Here is an 11,529-nt window from a genome sequence, read left to right as displayed (position 1 = left end):
GGGCGGTAGACTGCGTCCTAGACCCGGGAAAGAGCAGGTGCAAGTCCGACTAATAGCTCAAGCCCCTCGCCCGCTACACCGTTCTCCGCCCCGGTACCCCCTGCTCCCCCGACTCATTTCTAGTCCGGAGAATCTGGCGTCTACCTTCCTCCCGCTGTGCCGGTCGGTGCGTGCCGGGGATGCTTCTTTCCAACCCTGCGCTGGAGGTGATCGCAGAGCCCCAGGATGGTGCTCCTTAATGGGTCTGCAGCTGCAGACCCCTGCCTTGTTGTCACCTCCTTCTTCCCTGTATCTGGAAATAAAATGACCCACCAAATGAGACGTGCAAAGCAGCTTCCTGAGAATTTGCTGTACAAGAGAGTCGTCCCCACTGCCGCTTCTCTTTTGGCAGAAACACAAAGGCAGGAGGGGAAAGGCTGATAGTGGGAAAAGGGGAAGCCTCCAGGTGTGCTCTCGTCGGAAGCTGTAGGCACGGGGGAGCTGCAAGTAGATGAGAAGCCGGGCCTCCTGTGTGATCCCCCGTTAGCCACGCCTGGCTTTCCCTAAGTAAGTAAGTGTTAGTCGCTCAGTCGTGCTCAACTCTTTGCGACCCCATGGGCTGCAGCCCACCAGGCTCCTCTGTCCATGAGATTTTCCAGGCAAGGATACTGGAGTGGGTTGCCATTTCCTTCTCCAGGGGCTCTCCCCAACCCAGGGATCGAACCCGGGTCTCCTGTACTGCAGGCAGATTCTTTACCGACTGGCTTTCCCTGCTTAGTACTAAATTGAAAGCAAGGATACAGATTAGGGAAGCTGTAAGTTATTAATCAAGCCCAGGTCAGTTGTTAACAGTAGTTATTGTTAAGCTTCCTGGCTTGTAAGGAAAGCTACCAGTCAGGCTGACTTCCTAGGTTTGTTGTAGTTAAGGGGCTGGTTTTTCTAGGCAGGTTGGGGTTCCTTCTGCTTTTATATGTGGTGGACCACGGTCTGTATATTCTGGCTCTCAGATAAAACACTATAAAAGTGAATTATATGAAAAATGAAGATAACAAGGTAAACTAACGCCAACGTTTTAGACTCCACAGACAAAATTACTCTTTAATATAGCTATTAAAGTTCATAAACACTTTCTCTCTGCTTACCTTGTCACAGTCCAGAACTGGTTTCCGGGACACCCCTGTAAGCAGCACCCGCTGAGTGGGTTTTTTAACTGTTTGGGTTTGAGAGGAACTGTTACCAAGCCACGTTTGGTTTGCTCAATACTCAGCAAGCCAAACGCTGAGACACCAAGGTGTGCAGCTGGGAGAGGGAGCACCAGTCTCAAACTGCTTCCCTGAAAGCAAGAGGCTTGGGGTGCCTGGGGGCTAAAAAATAAAGAGGCAAGGTGGACTGAGGCTTGGGGAACGAAGGGAAAGGTGATTGGGAAAAGGTGTGGGACAGTCATTCTGCCCAGGTGTAATTAAGCTATAGGCCTTAATCACAGGGCACACACTCACACATTCCCAGTTGGAGGGTCGGTGGTCCCATCCAGTCTTAACCAGCTCAGCTTGAAGTAGACACAGCTGACTCCAAGTTCCTAAAAAACAACTCGGGCAAACATCTTAATGTTAGAACACAAGTCCGTGTGCCCAACAGTACACAGTGAGGCCAGACAATACAGAAATCTTAGTGTTTGAAGCAGAGAAAGGTTTATTGCAGGGCCATGCAAAGAGACAGGTGGCTCATACCTTAAAAAGCGCTTTTAGAGGGAAGGTGAGGGAGGGACGAGGCTCGTTGTGGAAAACTTCTTGGTGTAGGATCCTTTGTTCCTGCAGTTGTCCATGCAGGTCAGGTCTCGATGTTCCTGTAAACCTCTATCAGGTAGGTAACAAAAGTTACCCTGTCCTACAACTTTTTATCTAAAGGTATAACACTTTTAAAGGTAACAAGACCCGTAAGTAAAGCAGCATCATTACCCTGCATTTTTCTTGTTCAAGGTCCCAAGGCTCCACTTTCGCCCTCTGAAGTCCAGGTCCTGGATAATAGGAGGGGGTCCCAGCGAGGTTGTATACCCTGCCTGGGAGCATTTGTCTAGCACCCAGTCTGGGTCCTCCTGCCAGTCCCCCGGCCTAGCTAAGGGGGCAGCTTTCAGCCGATGTTGCCCCCATGACGAGGTCCCCAGGCCCTGCCCAGCCATCATCTCTGAGGGAACCAGGTGCCCAGCACCCAGCCAGCCCTCAGACTCCTCAGGACCCCTAAACAGGGGACCTGGTCCTGTGGACTGAGACTCAGGATGACTGCTGCGCCAGGGACCACCGCAATACTGATGGTTGGCAGAGCGGAACCTCTAACAGCCGAGCACTGGCAGTCTTGTGCATGCATGAAGGACCACATGCCTGCCCGTCCTCAATAGGTCATCATTTGGGCCACGTGATGCTCGGAGGAGGCACAGGCCTTAAAACAACCTTGAAAAGTGAAGACAGGTGAAACAGATTTGACCCATGATTTCAGTCCACCTAAAGAGGAGTCAGGCTTCCCTGGGGGCTCAGACAGTAAAGCATCTGCCTGCAGTGCAGGAGGCCTGGGTTCGATCCCTGGGTTGGGAAGATCCCCTGGAGAAGGAAATGGCAACCCACTCCAGTACTCTTGCCTGGAAAATTCCATGGACTGAGGAGCCTGGTAGGCTACAGTCCATGGGGTCGCAGAGAGTTGGACACGACTGAGCGACTTCATTACTACTAAAGAGGAGTCAGTCCCACGAAGGGAGCTGCTTCCCTAAGAGCCCAAATATGTACACAGCAGAGCACACAGGGGCCACCCTCTAGAGGTGGTTTGGTCGCTAAGTCATGCCTGACTCTTTGCAACCCCATGGACTGTAGCCCACCTGGCTCCTCTGTCCATGGGATTCACTAGGCAAGAATACTGGAGTGGGTTGCCATTCCCTTCTCCAGGGAATCTTCCTGACCCAGGAATCAAACCCAGGTCTCCTGCATTGCAGGAAGATTCTTTACTGACAGCTAGGAGGGAAGATTAGATAAAAGATTAGATTAGAAGCTCTAGAGGGCATCTTACAAATCATCAACACAAAAGTCAGTCCAGTTACGGGGTCAGCCAGCTTGTAGTGTAAGGGCTACATAGAACTTTAAAGAAGCGTGTGATGATTGAATGCAAACACTGATGCTCCACCCTCCACCATCACCATCTTCAGTTCTTCAGCTCTGGGGTCCTAAGCCTTGCTTAGGCAGTGCTTCTTCACATTAGCAAGTAGAAGGAGCTTTGCTCCTTCAAGTCTTAGCTTTTAAGAATTCCGTGTACTTCGTCTGAACCTTGGACCTGTCACTAACTTTTACAATCTTCTTTTTCTTACCTTTAAAATAGAGCTGACAGTGGTGATGACATCATAGAGGTATTGAAAGGATGAAATGAGAAGGTATGTAAGATGCTTGGCATGGTGCCTGGGAATCATCTGCTATTAGTTAAATAGTGACAGAACCCGGTAGCCTTGAATGGTCTATTTGCTGTGCTGTTTGCTGATAAGCGGGATGTATGGGTTTCCCAGGTGGCGCTAGTGGTAAAGGATCCGCCTGCTGAGGCAGGAGCTGCAGGAGATGCGGGTTCAGTCCCTAGGTTGGGAAGATCCCCTAGAATAGGAAACAGCAACCTATTCCAGTCTAATTGCTTGGAAAATTTCATGGACACAGGAGCCTGGCGGGCTACAGTCCATGGGGCCTCAGTTGGACATGACTGAGCGACTGACCATATACACATACATAGGAACTAAGTCTCTTGGAGGCTATTCTTACCCGGCAGCCAGAGTGACCCTTTAAAAACAACCGTCCTCTGCTCAGTATCCTGTGCTAGTCCCCATTTGGCTCAGAGCAAAGACCAGTCTTCTCTGCATCTGCCTCCTCTTACCCTATTGAATACTGGGGACCTTCTCGCGTTCGTTCTTCCTTGGGCAAATGCTGTGTCCCCAGAGAGCCACAGCAGCCTGTTCCCTCACCTCAATTTTGATCAAACGTTCCCTCCAAAGTCCCATGCCAACCACCCTACCCCAAAATGGCAAACCCATGACCAGAATCTCAAGCTCCCCATACTCACCTCCACTCTTCCTTTCTTCCGCTGCACTGATCTTAATCTTCACAAGCAACGCGGTAAGATTTTGTGAGATTGGAAGAATTTTAAAAGTCACAGGTGCACTTCGTTTGAATGGATCCCTTGCTAGCCTCACCCCTTACTGCCTTGTAACCTGTCTGCCCTCTGGTGGTTAATTGTTCTTACTAAAACGATGAAAATAATTGCACAGAACAATCCAGCTTCAAGATCAAAAGGGACTTGGAGGTCAGCCCGTTCCATTCAATATGATGGGCCTGAGAGTTAAGACTTCAGGGTACGGAAGCAGCAGAAAGTGTTCAGGAACGGCATCACATCATTTTAAATTCACCTGTGGTAGAGCAGTAATTATCAGTTACCATCAACCTCAACCACCTGTCCCCTCTTTTTTTAAGAGCTAAGACAATGGAGACCCAGTGAGGGTATAGCTCTAAGACAACTGTCTTCATTTTGAGCAGTAACCAAAATTAACATAGTAAAAAAAAAGTCCATTAAAGCATGATTGGTGAACATATGAATTCAGGTAATTGACATATCAAATTACGTCTCCAAAACATCTGAAGAGGGACAAATCTGGATGGTTCTGGAGGCTCATTTTTGCCTTCATTTTGGCTATTGCGTGGAGATTTGTTCAGCAGTTCTGAGTTAGCTAATTACATAGGCAGACACCAGCTAAAGGGCCCGGAGGCTCCCCTATCTGCCCAGGGAGCTCCCCTTAGTGTCAGAGCAGATCTGTGCTTCACCCCAACCCCATCACTATAAATCTGTGAAAAATTAAGGGCACGGCTCCCCACACCCACCCGCCTCACTTGATTCCAGTCTTGGCCGCAGCGCCTGTTCACTCTAAGCCTCACCTAAACTGTGGAATAGGATTGCATACACTGCACTATCTTCTACTTGTAAAATTTTCCTCTAATAAAGTCTACTTTTCCCTCACTGGTGGCTCAGACAGTAAAGAATCCACCTGCCAATGCGGGAGACCCGAGTTCAATCCCTGGGTCAGGAAGATCACCAGGAGTAGGAAATGGCAACCCACCCCAGTATTCTTGCCTGGAGAATTCCGTGGACAGAGGAGCCTGGTGGCTATAGTCCATGGGGTCGCAAAGAGTCGGACACAACTGAGCGACTAACACACACACAAAGCCTACTTTATTTTTTTTGTTCTTTTTCTGCCTATCTTATTCTTGCATCATTTGGCACTGGTGGTGTGGTTTCATGACCCTTTTTTTGGATATATAACTGTATACAGAACTGTTCTGTTAGAGGGAGGGGATATTACTTTACCTGTCAAAATGTAGCATATTATTACATAGATGTGATTATAGACTTCCAGTACTGTCCTGGTATATGGAAATCCCTGGTCAGAGGTCAGATATTGCTATGGGTTCATTTAACAAATAATCTATTAACCACTGGTGATTATTTGGCCTTTGCCCTCTTTTATATTTTGCATGAATCTTTGGCCCTTTTGTGTCAAGATGGCACATAAAGTCAGATTTTCTTTTTCTTTATGCTTCAGTAGGTTGGTAGGTTGTATATCTCTAGGAATTCATTTCTTCTATGCTGTCCAATTTGTTGCCATATAATTGTTCATATTCTCTTTCATTTCTGATTTTATAATATTTGTGTCTTCTCTCTTTTACTGTTATTCTAGCTAAAGTTTTGGCGGTTTTATCTTTAAAAAAACATAGATCTTAGTTTTATTGATCTTTTCTACTGTTTTTCTGGTCTCTATTTCATTAATTGGAGAAGGAAATGGCAACCCACTCCAGTGTTCTTGCCTGGAGAATCCCAGGGACGGGGGAGCCTGGTGGCTGCCGTCTATGGGGTCACACAGAGTCGGACCCGACTGAAGTGACTTAGCATAGCATAGCATTTCATTAATTTCTATTCTTATCTCTATTATTTCCTTTCTTCTGTTAACTTTGGATTTGGTCTGGTTTTTTGGTGTGTTTTTTTTTTTTTTTTCCACTAGTCCCTTAGGTGTAAAACTAGGTTGTTTATTTAAGATCTTTCTTTTTCTCAGTGTAGACCTTCATCAGTGTAAACTTCTTTATTAGAACTACTTTTGTTGAATCTCATAGGTTTTGGTATGCTGTTTTTATCTTCATGTGTTTCAAGATATTCCTTGATTTCCCTTTTGAGTTCTTCTTTGACTCATTGATTATTAAGGAGTGTGTTGCTTAATTTCCATATAACTGTGCTTTTTTTTTTTTTCTGTTTTCTTCTTGTTATTGATTTCTAGTTCCATACCACTGTGGTCAGAAAAGATCGTGGCTGGGAGATAAACCTGTTCTCCTTGTTCCGTGTCTCAGTTGGAGGCAAAGGGCCCAAAATTATTTTTAATCTTATCACTTTCTTGGTTAAGTCTCCAAATTTCAACAAAAAGTTTGGTTAGAAAAATAGTTTAAGAAGAAATTTACCCAAGTAACCATGCGTTTGATAAGGGCAGCCTGAGTAGCATGGAAGAAAGGCCGTAGCACTTGAGCACTGCTGCCTTCAGTGGTAGGTAAGACACCGTGGGTGGAAGAACATTTGAGCTGAGTAGTATTTTTGTAGAAATGAGGGTATTTTTGACGAAACAGTACCCACTAACCACAAAGGAAATGACGGTGTGTCTGTGGAGAATGGGAGCTGGCCTAACGTTGAGTCAGTCCCAGTGCAGGTTGGAAAAGAATTTCCAGATACAGAGCATTTCAGAAGGGAGTGAGTTTATTAAGAACAAAGAGCAGAGATAACGTGGGCACTGCGAGCACAGTGAGCCAATCTCCCGACGGACCAAGGAGGGTCGACAGTTTTCGTGGGTTAATAGCCAAGTTTTAAAGCCTCAAGACAAATAAAATTCCTGCTGGAAGGTTGGCGTTAGGTGATTGATTGGTTCAGGCGCTATAGAATGTTTGTGGGAGTGGGTGTCTTTGCCTAATTGGGGGTCGGGAAGTTTGTAATGATCAGGGGTCTTTGGCAGCGGGTACAAAGGGTCAGCTTCAGAAGTCAGCTTCAGAGGTGGCCTTGGGGGCAGGACTTAACACCTGAGGTAGCTGTGTGGGTGTCACAAGAGATATGGCTTGAGGGCAGGAAGGGTCAGATGGAGAAGGTCCGAGAGCTGGAACCACGTGTGGCCGGTGGAGTGGTGACCAGATGAGAAAGACTTGGTAACCATGGGTGTCAGAGACCTGGAGAGGGAGAGAGTTGGAGGCAGGAGGGCCTCTCTCTGGAGGTGCAGAGCAGCTGAGAGGATCGGAGAGGCCACAGCTAGCCTGGGGCTTGAGAGCAAACGTGGGATGCGGGGGCATGAAGAAGCGAAATGAGAGGGTCAGCCAAGAGCAGGTTGGCCAACTGGTCACCTTGCTTGAAAATGGGCAGAGCTTGAGGCAGCACAAGTCTGCATTTGATGGAAAGTCCAGAAGCAGTTATAGACTCTATGCGTGCGTGCTAAGTCGCTTCAGTCTTGTCCAACTCTTTGAAACCCCAAGGACTATAGCCCGCCAGGCTCCTCTGTCCATGGGATTCTCCAGGCAAGAATACTGGAGTGGGTTGCATTCCATATGAAAATGCAAAGCTATGAGGTTAAAGGCACCATGAAGAACAAACTTTAGGACATTCAATCAAATCCTGCACAAGGTACAGAAGGACAACTCCCCCCTACTTGAGGTGAGGTGTTGCTCGTCTCCTGCAGTGAAAACTCTGCTCGGTGCAATTCTCAGTAGAAACAGCAGAGGGCAGCAAGAGGAGGCGGTTGGGATACTTTTCACTCAGCTGAGGGGAACTTCATGCCTAAGCAGCTGTTGGGATTCTGCTGGGTTTCCACCAAGGTCTGGCTTTCCAGGGGCTGGGGAAGGCAAGATGGACCCCCGCTTGTCAGGTAGACCACAGATCTATCTTCGTGTCAATGGAAAGATTGAGGAAGGCAACAAAGACCTCTTTACTCCTTCAAGTAAAAAGAATCATAGCTAAATGCATTGAGTGCCTCATGTTCTGAGAGCTGTATGCATCCTATGGCCAATAACTAGTATCTTTAAAAAAGGAAGCAATTGGTATTATTACCTTCCATATCTTATAGGAAATAAATTCAAGTGGATCCAACTTGTAAATGGTTGCTATCTGGCTCTAGAGTCCGCACACTTAACCTATGTTGTGTTAACCCGTGGGGGGGTGGGGGGGGTGTGCGCGCGCGTGCATGCGTGCACGCTCTCTTTGGTGCATAGCTTTTGTCAGCTGTTTGGATTTAAGGTAAGGGGAGGAACTTGCAGGTGTTTTTGATCTTTCTTATTAAAACCCTGTAAGGCAGTAACACGATTGCTGGGCCAGAGTTACTGTAAGGGTGGTCCTCCGACTAGTGCTGGTCTGTAGACTGTGTGTGATGGTCTGCAACCCAGTAAGTACAGAAATTCAGAGCATACCCTCAGACACTGACACCAGTTTGAGAGAGTCATTTTATGCCTGTTGAATCTAATAATAAAAACTGAGGGCTTGTATTTATGTCTTTAATTTCATTTTTATTTTATATTTCATATTTATTTCATTTTCTAGTAACTCGTATTTATTGCATTTGAGAAGACATAAGTCCACAACAGATAGGAATTAAAAAAAAAAAATGGTTCTTTGCCACAAGACGGCATGAGAGCAGTGGAGTTCTTAACACAGGCACAAAAGTCTGTAGGATTTTAGATCTGTTCCTTTTACCCGGGGAAATGAACACACAGCACAAGGGTTAAAACATGGAGGCGTTATCCCGGTAAATGCTCCAACAGCGCCCCTGATGGTCATGATTAAAATATAATGGAGGAGGAGGTAGAAGTAGAGGAGGGAGGAGAATAATGAAGATGGAGAGAAGGGGGGAAGAAAAAGCTCAATAAAACTTTTATTATTAAGTCTTATTAATGAGGAACAGCATCCTCCCCACTTATGATAATGACCCAGGAAAAACACACAATTATAAAGAAACAGATGGCGTGTGGAATCTTTTTGTTCAACACCTGCCCTTAGGTATTGCTGAAGCATCTTTCACACGTACATTTGATACAGCAAAAGATCCAGACATCCATGAAATAACCAGGTTTCACACTGATTTATTACTAGTCACCTATCATGAAAACTACTTGATTTTTCAGGTGAAAGAAGAGCCCTTGGCCTCTTTCAAGCTTCAGCATCAAAAAGTTGCTATCTAGGAATGTGGGGGAGAAGAGTTTTAGGAGAAGCGGCGTTTCTCAGAGGAAAACAACAACAGAGACAAACAAGAGCTGGTTAAGGCAGACATAACACTTTTAAACGGGGCCATGGAGCGTGTTAGAGGGGACGAGGGAGCAAACGCAGCGTCCTTGTTCACTGGCAGACGTCTTCCTTTAAGGAAATCAAGGGGGGAAATGCTCAGCTCTGCCTTGACTCGGGAGTACCTGCCCGGACTTGCAGAGAGAGACACCCATCCACGTCATATTATTTGCAAGAAGTGAGAGTCAGCAATGACTTGGAGGTTTGAGCCTGAGCACCGGCAAGAATGGGGAAGAGGGCAGGTAGAGGCTTGGGAGGAGGATCTGGACACCGGTCAACTTTGGACCTAGTGATTCTGAGATGTCTCTCAGACATCCAAGCGGCAATGTCACGTAGATGATTGGTCACAAGTCTGAGATGTCAGTGAAGCTCCTCTCAGCTCCACATCCACCTTTCAGTGCCTGCTCTGTGACAATGGAGCTGAGCCCTGTAAACATTTTTATTTTGCTCTCTGGCATGATACTGAGTGTCCTTAGCAGACAGCACTGGCAGGACGCTGCAACAACACAGAAGGGTTTCTTCTCCTGATTTCAGTGAGCATATCTAAACGGTCGCTTGCCCTGTGCGTGCCATCTACAGAGCTCGGCTCCTGCAGTGGATGACAGCCAATGCCAGCGCCTGGCAGGCAGCGGCACCAGACACCCCCTCGTGGATGGCTTCCTCCAGGGCCGTTTTGTACAGCTCTGCCACTGTTTACATATAACTGCTGATATACTGGTATCACCTGGCAACCATTTCCCCATCTTCCTTCAGCCTCCTAATCTCATCACTCACTGTTCGGGACGGAGGGTGAGAGGGAGAGAGAAAACACTTACCTTGTTTTCTGGGAAGAAGAAAGTGAGCATACCAAAATAAGTAAATAAATAAGCAGCTGACTCAGGAAACACTCTCTCCCTGGCTCACTCTGCTGTTTGTTGTTTTTTACAGGAGTTTCACATCAGCACGGTGGGGTGGACGAGCCCAGTGAAGGTTCATTGCAGGCTGGTTGGTGTACCATTTGTGCAGAGTCAGGAAAAAAAAGTGGGGGTTGGGAGAAGGAGTCGGGAGGAAAGGTGAGCAGCTGAGGAGAAGGGAAAAGAATCAGAGGTCCGTGAACGTGGGGGCGCTGGGCTGAACCTGCAGGCGGGCTGCCCTCCAGATGGACTTCTGAGTGCCCACTGGAGCACTACAGGGCAAAGAAAGAATGCAAATCACTGTAGTGCTTCCTTTTTGGCACCTGTTTGTCTGAGTAACAGGTTCTTTTAGACTTGACTCATATTTGTGAATACTACAAAAACACACAATTGACTAGCTCACAATCTGGAGTTGGTTCATCCTGGAGGAAGTAAAATCAAAACATTAATATTAGCAATTCTATGCTGAAGAGCAGTTCCAACCTTTTAAAAGCCCTTAGAATCTAAGATAATTTGGGGAGGAGGAGCTGGGAAAGACTTTAAGAGACTATCAACTAGCTCTCTGACTTGAAGAAAGGAAGGAATTTTGAACCTAGTTTGAGAGACGAGGGAACTGAGCCCTAGAAAGATGAAATGATTTAACTTTACTGAAGTCCAGCAGCAAGTGAGGTGGGGCAGGGCTTAGGAATCCAAGTGTCCCCTTCTGGCAATGCTCTGTCTTACCTCCTGTTGTCTCTTTGGCTGATGAGTGATCACGATGAATTACAAGGAATGAATTCCTTCTGTGCTGGGAGGAGGGCGTGAGGAATAAACAGGTGGTCACCCACAAGGCTGCTGAAATCTACAAGGAGAACAGCAGGAATGGTTCTTGAGGCCCAGCTGGCCATTAGAATCACTCGAAGAGCTGTGATTGGGTCCTCCGGCAGGTGAGTTAAATCAGAACCTAGGGATGATGGGTTGGGCGGGGCAGGAGGTAATTCTAAGATGCAGCCAGGGCTGAGACCCATTGTCCAGAACCATGATTCTTAATGGAGATAATGGAAAACAAAGAGTCACCAAGGACTGCAATGCAGTGAGCATGCCCCACACTGGCCTGGAGGGCTTGCTGGGCTCGGGCCCAGTGTTTCTAGGGTTTGGGATGGGACTGAGGAGTTGTGTTTTTAACAAGCTCCCTTCCCACCCTGTGATGCTGCTGAGTCAGGGAATACACTTTGAGAACCACTGCTCTACAGGTAACTTTGCAAACTCTCCCCAGCCTGAGAGAGTCTGTTGTACCCCCTAGAGTAGGCTCAGGGAG

The 11,529-nt window shown here is 47.0% G+C and overlaps 1 long non-coding RNA gene across 1 annotated transcript; it reads right to left on the bottom strand.

The window, feature by feature from the left end:
- Positions 1-131: 131 nt before the first annotated feature.
- On the bottom strand, positions 132-1,858 carry LOC139179087 (uncharacterized). The gene is made up of 3 exons (XR_011563495.1): positions 1,476-1,858; positions 1,122-1,189; positions 132-292 (listed from the first exon to the last, which is right to left on the bottom strand). It is a non-coding gene; the product is annotated as an uncharacterized lncRNA (long non-coding RNA).
- Between the last annotated feature and the right edge of the window lie 9,671 nt (positions 1,859-11,529).

The sequence above is a fragment of the Bos indicus genome, chromosome 23, assembly GCF_029378745.1.
Source record: "Bos indicus isolate NIAB-ARS_2022 breed Sahiwal x Tharparkar chromosome 23, NIAB-ARS_B.indTharparkar_mat_pri_1.0, whole genome shotgun sequence".
Lineage (NCBI taxonomy): Eukaryota > Metazoa > Chordata > Mammalia > Artiodactyla > Bovidae > Bos > Bos indicus.
This window is presented reverse-complemented; position numbering and strand designations above follow the sequence as displayed.